Here is a 6,874-nt window from a genome sequence, read left to right on the forward strand (position 1 = left end):
AAAGTGTACTCCAAACATCAGGACATCAGAACAATAACTTGCATATCTCTCACACACAGTTTGCTTTGTTTCATGAATTACTGTGTGACAGTGAAGGCTCAGATGAGTTTAAATGTCATGTTAAAACATATTACCATAGAGGCAGAGTATTTTTACTGATAAGATAGAAAACAGGGCTGTGTTCATATCTGTGTGTGTCTGAGTGTGTTTTTGTGATAGGTGCCACAGCTAGATGTAATCTGCTCTTACGAACAATTTGATAATAAGATTTATTTTTTAAGTACATACTGTGCACCCTTGGAACACTTTTGAAAACATGGGAAAACACAATTCTAAGTTTATCTGAGATTTCCTGGTTGTCAGCTCTTGTGAAGTTATTGATAGTTCCTTGTCGTTGGCTTTGTTTTTGTCTTGTAAAAAAAAAAAAAAGTAGGAAAGTAAGGAAGAAAAAAGACATGCTTTAAAAAGAGAAAGTGACCTGCCATCAAGGCAAGGGTCATCAGATGATGTATAACATGTGGGTGTATGACATGTATATCGCTTGGGAAAAGGACCCGAGTTCTGCTTGTGGTCTGAGAGGATGCCAAAAATAACATCCTCAAAATAAAACAGAGGAAAAAAAAAAAGAAAAGAAAAGAAAAGAAAAAGAGAGAGAGAGAGAGAGCAAGAGAGAGAGGGAGAGAGAGAGAGAGAGAAAGTGTGTGTGAGAGAGAGAAAGAGAGAGAGAGAGAGAGAGAGAGAGAGAGAGAGAAACAAAGTAAAATCATTGCCAATTGAGCGATTATGAACCTGAGAACCAAGTCATGGGCATTCAGCTGAACTTGGACAAGGAGCAAAAAGAAGACAGAGAAACAAAGAACACTGTACTTCTCTTGAGATGTCACAAAAAAAAAAAAACAAAAAAAAAAAACGAGAAAAAACCCCACACAGTTTCAAAGTATTTCAGTTAATTGTATCCATATGACACAAACACACACAGGCGCGCACACACACACACACACACACACACATACAAAGAATAGAGGGAAATTTGGTCTCTTTTATTTAGGCCGGGTTTTTTTTTTGTAACTGTAAAGAGGGAGAGAGAGAGAGAGAGAAAAAAAAAAGCTGGAACGAGTCAGTGAGTATGGATGACAATCTGACCACGTCTGCCATGGGAAACTCAGCTGAGCAAATAAATCCACTCCATCGGTGCTCATAGAACTTGACGAACGACCTCGCCACCATGAAATTTCACCCCCCCCCCCCCCCCCCCCCAACCTCCCCAAATACCCCCCCACCACGACCAACGGACCCATTCCTCTCTGCAGTTTTTTGCGTGAATCAACAGATGAGTGTGCACTTTCACGTGAGATAAAATATTACATCGCGTTTGTGCGAATTAACGCACAGGGTCTCGGCGAGTGATCCATTCGGACCAGACTCAGTCGAATCTGCGGATGTGCGTGGGAGGGGCCAGGGCTCCTCGGGGCAAACTGCCCATTGGATCATTGTCTTATCTGCGGGCAACTCTCCAGCTTCTCACCTCTGAGCTGGGAGCAATTGACTCCCATGTTTCCTTTATAGATCATTTGAGTCGAGTTCCAATCTTTCAAATCCCCTAAACCTCTAAACTGTTTGTCTGAAACAGCCCACTGTACTCTGACCACAACACAAGAACCCTTTCTCACACCTCCCATATTGTTAGGAATGTGTGTGTGTGTGTGTGTGTGTGTGTGTGTGTGTGTGTGTGTGTGTATGTATGTACGTGCGTGCGTGTGTGTGTGTGTGTGTGTGTGTGTTTTAGGGGGGACACATGTGGTTGAAACTGTCATTGTCTATGTGGTAATGCAGATTGGGAGGAAAATGCATAAGGGAACATACTGGAGTACAATACAGGAGAAAACATCTGCCATCTTTTCTTTTCTTTTTTCCTTTTTCCTTTTTTTTTTTTGTAAGACAATAGGCAATGCCACAAGAAACACTGGCATGGTCGCTGAAGACCCTCGGGGGCTCCCGAGGAGAAAAGGAAAAAAACAACAACAACAGAAATGTCTTACCGCGGTGTCTGTTTAAAATTTCCACCCATCACGGGTAGACAAAGAGCAAAGCTCCTCTTTATTGACTTCGGCGTCGTTTACCGAGACGCATCCATTTTTATTTCGGGCACAAACAAGAAGAAGAAGAAGAAGGAGAAGAAGAAGGGGGAAATGAATTCCAGAGCAGTTACCAAAATAAACTGGGCGAATAAATGTAGAAAAGAGCTGTGTTTCTACTCGCAAATGCTCATCCGAGGTGCACTGGGACTTAACCCCATGAGACAGAGAGCGGAGGCTCCTTTGCGTTTTACGCATTTGGATTGCTCCTCTTATCCTGGCTTTATAAGAAGAGAGGAGAAGGGGTTGGGAGGGTGTGAGAGAGAGAGAGAGAGAGAGAGAGAGAGAAACTATTACTTGTCTATGAAGCAGTTGAAATGATCGCGGGTCTGAGCCCAGCATCCCGAAATTTCCGATTTTCGCCAGGCTGACATTGGTAGGTCGTCGTGACGGAAGTCCACATTAATGGGAAGGCCCACATCGCACTGTGGGAGCGGGGATCTGGCAACCTCGGGATTAAGAGGAGTACTTCACAGGAAAACACAGAAAGGAAGCATGGGAGCTTTGAAGGCGTCAGGAGAAAAAAAACAGCAGCGTAAGAGGCAGTAGAGCAGTGGAACCAAAGTTGTGTTGTTCCTGGAATCTCTTAAGAAGCTTGTTAACCGAGGAAGAGTACAGTCCCTGGCTCTGACTGAAAAGATACAGTGCCCCACCAGCCAGGGCTGAATTTGATTTCACATTTCTGGTCTTCCAGAAAGGTTTGGAAAAGACCTCGGTTCCAGTTCTGCCTCATTTTTATTAATGATGGACGTGATTTGTTATGCGCTTTTATGAAAGTGCTTATGTTTTTTGGGGTTTTTTTTAAGTCCAGAAAGCCAGAGTTCCTGATGAACTGGACAACAAATTCGAATTTTTAAGACCCTTTGCTGGAACCGAAAATTGCTTTTTGCTCCTGCACAGCAAGGGATTCGAGAGCTAAGACAAAGCAACTGAGGATCAACCAAATTAATAAAATATATAAATATAGGATAAAAAGAAAACAAAAACATGTGCATTTAAAAAAAAAAAAGGTGTAAAGGCCTCTTGTAGCTAAAGCGCTGTTTCGCTGCACAGAGGTGCGTTCAACATCTGTGATTTATGGTTTGAGTGTTAGCTGTGTCACACGTGCCAATTATGGTTGGAAATCACTGGGATCTGAACTGGCCTTGTTCCTTAGGCTGGGGAGTGAGCCAGATACCTTCTCTTTTTCTTTCCATTAAGACCTGGTCACTTACATGCCTTACGTTGTTGCCATTGGAGACGAGGCATTCACGGTCTCCTCAGGGTGCATTTCATATTTCACGATAACGCTAAGCAGCCTCTGGTGTGGGAACAATGAGTGATGGGCTTTGGTTTTTTCCAATACCAGCCAACAAGTAGGCCTATCAGTTAGTTTTATGAAGAAAGATCCCGTACCACAACACAAACTAATAGTCCATTGTTATTGCAAGTTATTAAAATATGGGCAGCTAAATTAGTCAATCCAAGAGTACGAGAGCAATCTCTAGCTCCGCTAGCTCTATGGGAAAACCGTTCTCCAAGATCAACATCGGTCATCCATCCAGAACGTGAGGGTGACTTCTGAGCCACAGGATGGAAAGGAAAACTGTTTAGACCTACTGTGTGGCTACGGAAATTTTATCCACCAGTCACTCGCTTTAAAGTCGAACGCCCCACCGACGGAGACGCGAACGCGATTGACCAAAAGAAATATACCCTGCAGAGCTCATCCTAAACAATCTCAGCGAAAGTCATACGAAAACCCTCGGGGAAGCAACCACAGTCAAAAACCCGAGCTGAGTTTTGTGGAAGCAAAAAAAAACAAAAAAACGTTCCATCGCCCGTAAAAAGTTCAATTTCACATAAAAATTCCACGTAAAAACTTCAACTGCTTCCTCCATAGTGTAACTCTCCTCCACCTCCTTCATTTTAGTCTCCTAAAAAAAAAAAAAAAAACACCAGAGGAACTTCCTCCTCTGCTGTCTTTTTGGCCTCGTCCACAACCCGTGATCTCCAGACATGCTGGCGTTCGAAAAAAGCATCTGCTGTTTTGCAGCCTGATGCAATTAACAATTTATTTGGGTAAAAAGACAAGAGCGGGCGAGAGCTTGAGAAACATCTGGAGTCATTAACTGTTAATGCACGAAACGAAGTGCCGGGAACGCGTCTGAGTCTCAAGGACAGGAGCATGCGACGCATCATAAAGGTGACTTGACGTGTCAATCAAACGAAGAGTCGAACCCAAAACGAGAGCGCCGTTTTTTTCCGCCGCTTTCATTTGATGTTTTTACGGTTCTAATTAGGATCGGTTCATACTTATGCATCGACATCTCAGGGTAGGATGGAAAACAACTGCTGGAGAAAGGGACGGGAGTGGGGCGGGGGGTGTAGCTGATGGTGGTGAAGGAACACAGGAAAGAAACATTAAACTCTCTAGGGTGTTTTCATTGGAGTGAAAGTGAGAATGTAGCCTTAGCTTTAAACCCTCTTCCCTTCTATGTGAACTGCCTTCACTTTAATGATCAGACCTTTTTGAATGCTGTGGAGTATGATACCGCTGACTCTGACCTCTAAATACACTCGACACAAAATATATATCTGTAAAATAACACATGCCCACGAACATGACAAATTCAAACTGCGGCAGAGAGGTCAATGAGAAATATCTACATTAATATCCTACCCATGACCTGCTGAAGCATAGCTCAGCGACAAGACAAAGAACACTTGAATGTACTGGAATTCCACTGAAATTGCTTTGGGAAATGAATGTATGTGAAACAAAACGACATGTCTTTTGTAAGAGCTCGATATCAGATTCATTGCGGTTTGCAGGGACATGGGAATGGAAAACATTAACACTATCATTGGCTGTTCTACTGCTGTTGGAAATGAATGGCAGAGAGAGAACACAGTGTTTAATGAGAGTCAGGCAAAGAGAACACCAGTCCCTCTGTCATCCCAGTGTGAAAAACTGAAGCCGCTTCCAGTCCAGTCTTTGTTGGGACGAGGACGTTTTTTTGGAATTTCAAGAGACTACCCAATGATTCATGGAGCACTTCAACTTCGTGCAGAAAACTTTTTTTTTTTGTATTTTTTTTAATATTTCAGTCTCGCTCATTAAAAAACCTATCCGGATGAAGTCTGCGAGCTCTGCCAGTCAATGGGTAGCAATGTTATGTTGTCACAGTGTGACAGAGTTTGGAGTCCAGCAACCTGGGCCACAATGGGCTGATGCCCAGGCCAATGACATTTGAGCACACTCCCTGTGAATCAGAGCAAGACCACAGAAGTGATCTCAAATGACAAAACTGCGACCCAGTGTTGGGAGAACGGTTGTGGTAAAACTGAAAATTCAAACCAATCACCTACATAATGAATGTCGGTAACCTCTCCATAAAACCAGTGAGGAATTTGAACCCATGCCATCGTGCGTATGCCGGCTAAATTACGGTGGGTTGCTTTTAACTGTGACAATACTGACAACATGGCACGGTCTCTCGTCCTGTTGTTTTTACAAAAAAAATCTTTGATTGGCTGTCACAAGAGTTATTCCCATCAGGAGAGCGATACTTAAACTTGTCTTGGATAAAATGATAAAGCAGCCAGTTTAACGAAGGGGTGAGTTTGATTTGCTAAATTTGCTTTATTGCTATTTGAAGACTTCCGTACGCTCTTCTACAGTAACTACTACCTGAATCAGAGGTAAGACACCCCTGGAGCGGGCCTGGTGTTAAGTGCTTTGTTCAGGGGTGTGTCGGCAGTGCGCCGTCATGCTTGGGATTCGAACTTGCAGCCCACTGGCTAGGAGACCGATTCACTAGTGACTAGACTAATAAAATACATTGCGTACTTTGACCTGTGATATTTCAAAATAGGCAAGAGCTATGATCAATATAGTGGCCAACTGCACAGTCTGAAACAGAGTTAGACACAAGCGCCACATTGTAGGAATAATCTTCTTTTGTTGTCTGTTTGTTTGTTTGTTTAGGTTGTACAGTATTCATTTTAAAGAACTGTTTAAAAGGCCTAGGCTAGCTTCATCTCTATTTTTTTGGTTTTCGTTTTTGGTTTGTTTGTTGTTGTTTCTCACCACTGTTGTGAAATTTCATTCCTGTTTCAAAGTTCCCATCAGACCCTGCTGGAGCCGGTCACACATCCTCTCATAATGTTCACAAATCTCATTTTATCGTTGCTCTGACACCTTATTCACGCGTGTATTTTTTAACAGACCTTCCCTCCGTTATACGGCGGGAACTGTTTCACCAGTACGCACGGGGACAGTTTGACGAGAATTTCACGATCCAAAATGAGCAGGCGCCAACAAAAGCTATCAGTCAACAAAGCACTCATATTAACTCACTGCCTCCCCCTGCTTCACCAATGACATTTTCCAGTTGTGGAACGGATCAATTACAGCATAAATATTGACACTTGAACATTTGTTAGACGCAGGGCTAATTCAAAAGCAACGGCAGGAAACTTTAAACTTGTTTTAAAGACTCGAAGGGGTGAAATCATTGGAAAACTATTCCTTCGTGTCCTTTACATATGCTTGTGTGTTATTCCCCCGGTCGGCATACGCAGTTTTTCCTTTCTGTGCTAGGTTTACCTCAAAGGTTGTTCCCTAGCCTGAGGAAAGATGGGGAGAGGGAGAGAGAGAAATTCGGCTCCGAGCTGGGAAAGCGTGCTTTCTTGAATTAACGGAGCAGTGTTAAAGAGACTCTCTCATCACCTAAAAGGAGTGTTGAAAGTGTGGT

The sequence above is a fragment of the Chanos chanos genome, chromosome 16 (genome assembly GCF_902362185.1).
Source record: "Chanos chanos chromosome 16, fChaCha1.1, whole genome shotgun sequence".
Taxonomy (NCBI): domain Eukaryota; kingdom Metazoa; phylum Chordata; class Actinopteri; order Gonorynchiformes; family Chanidae; genus Chanos; species Chanos chanos.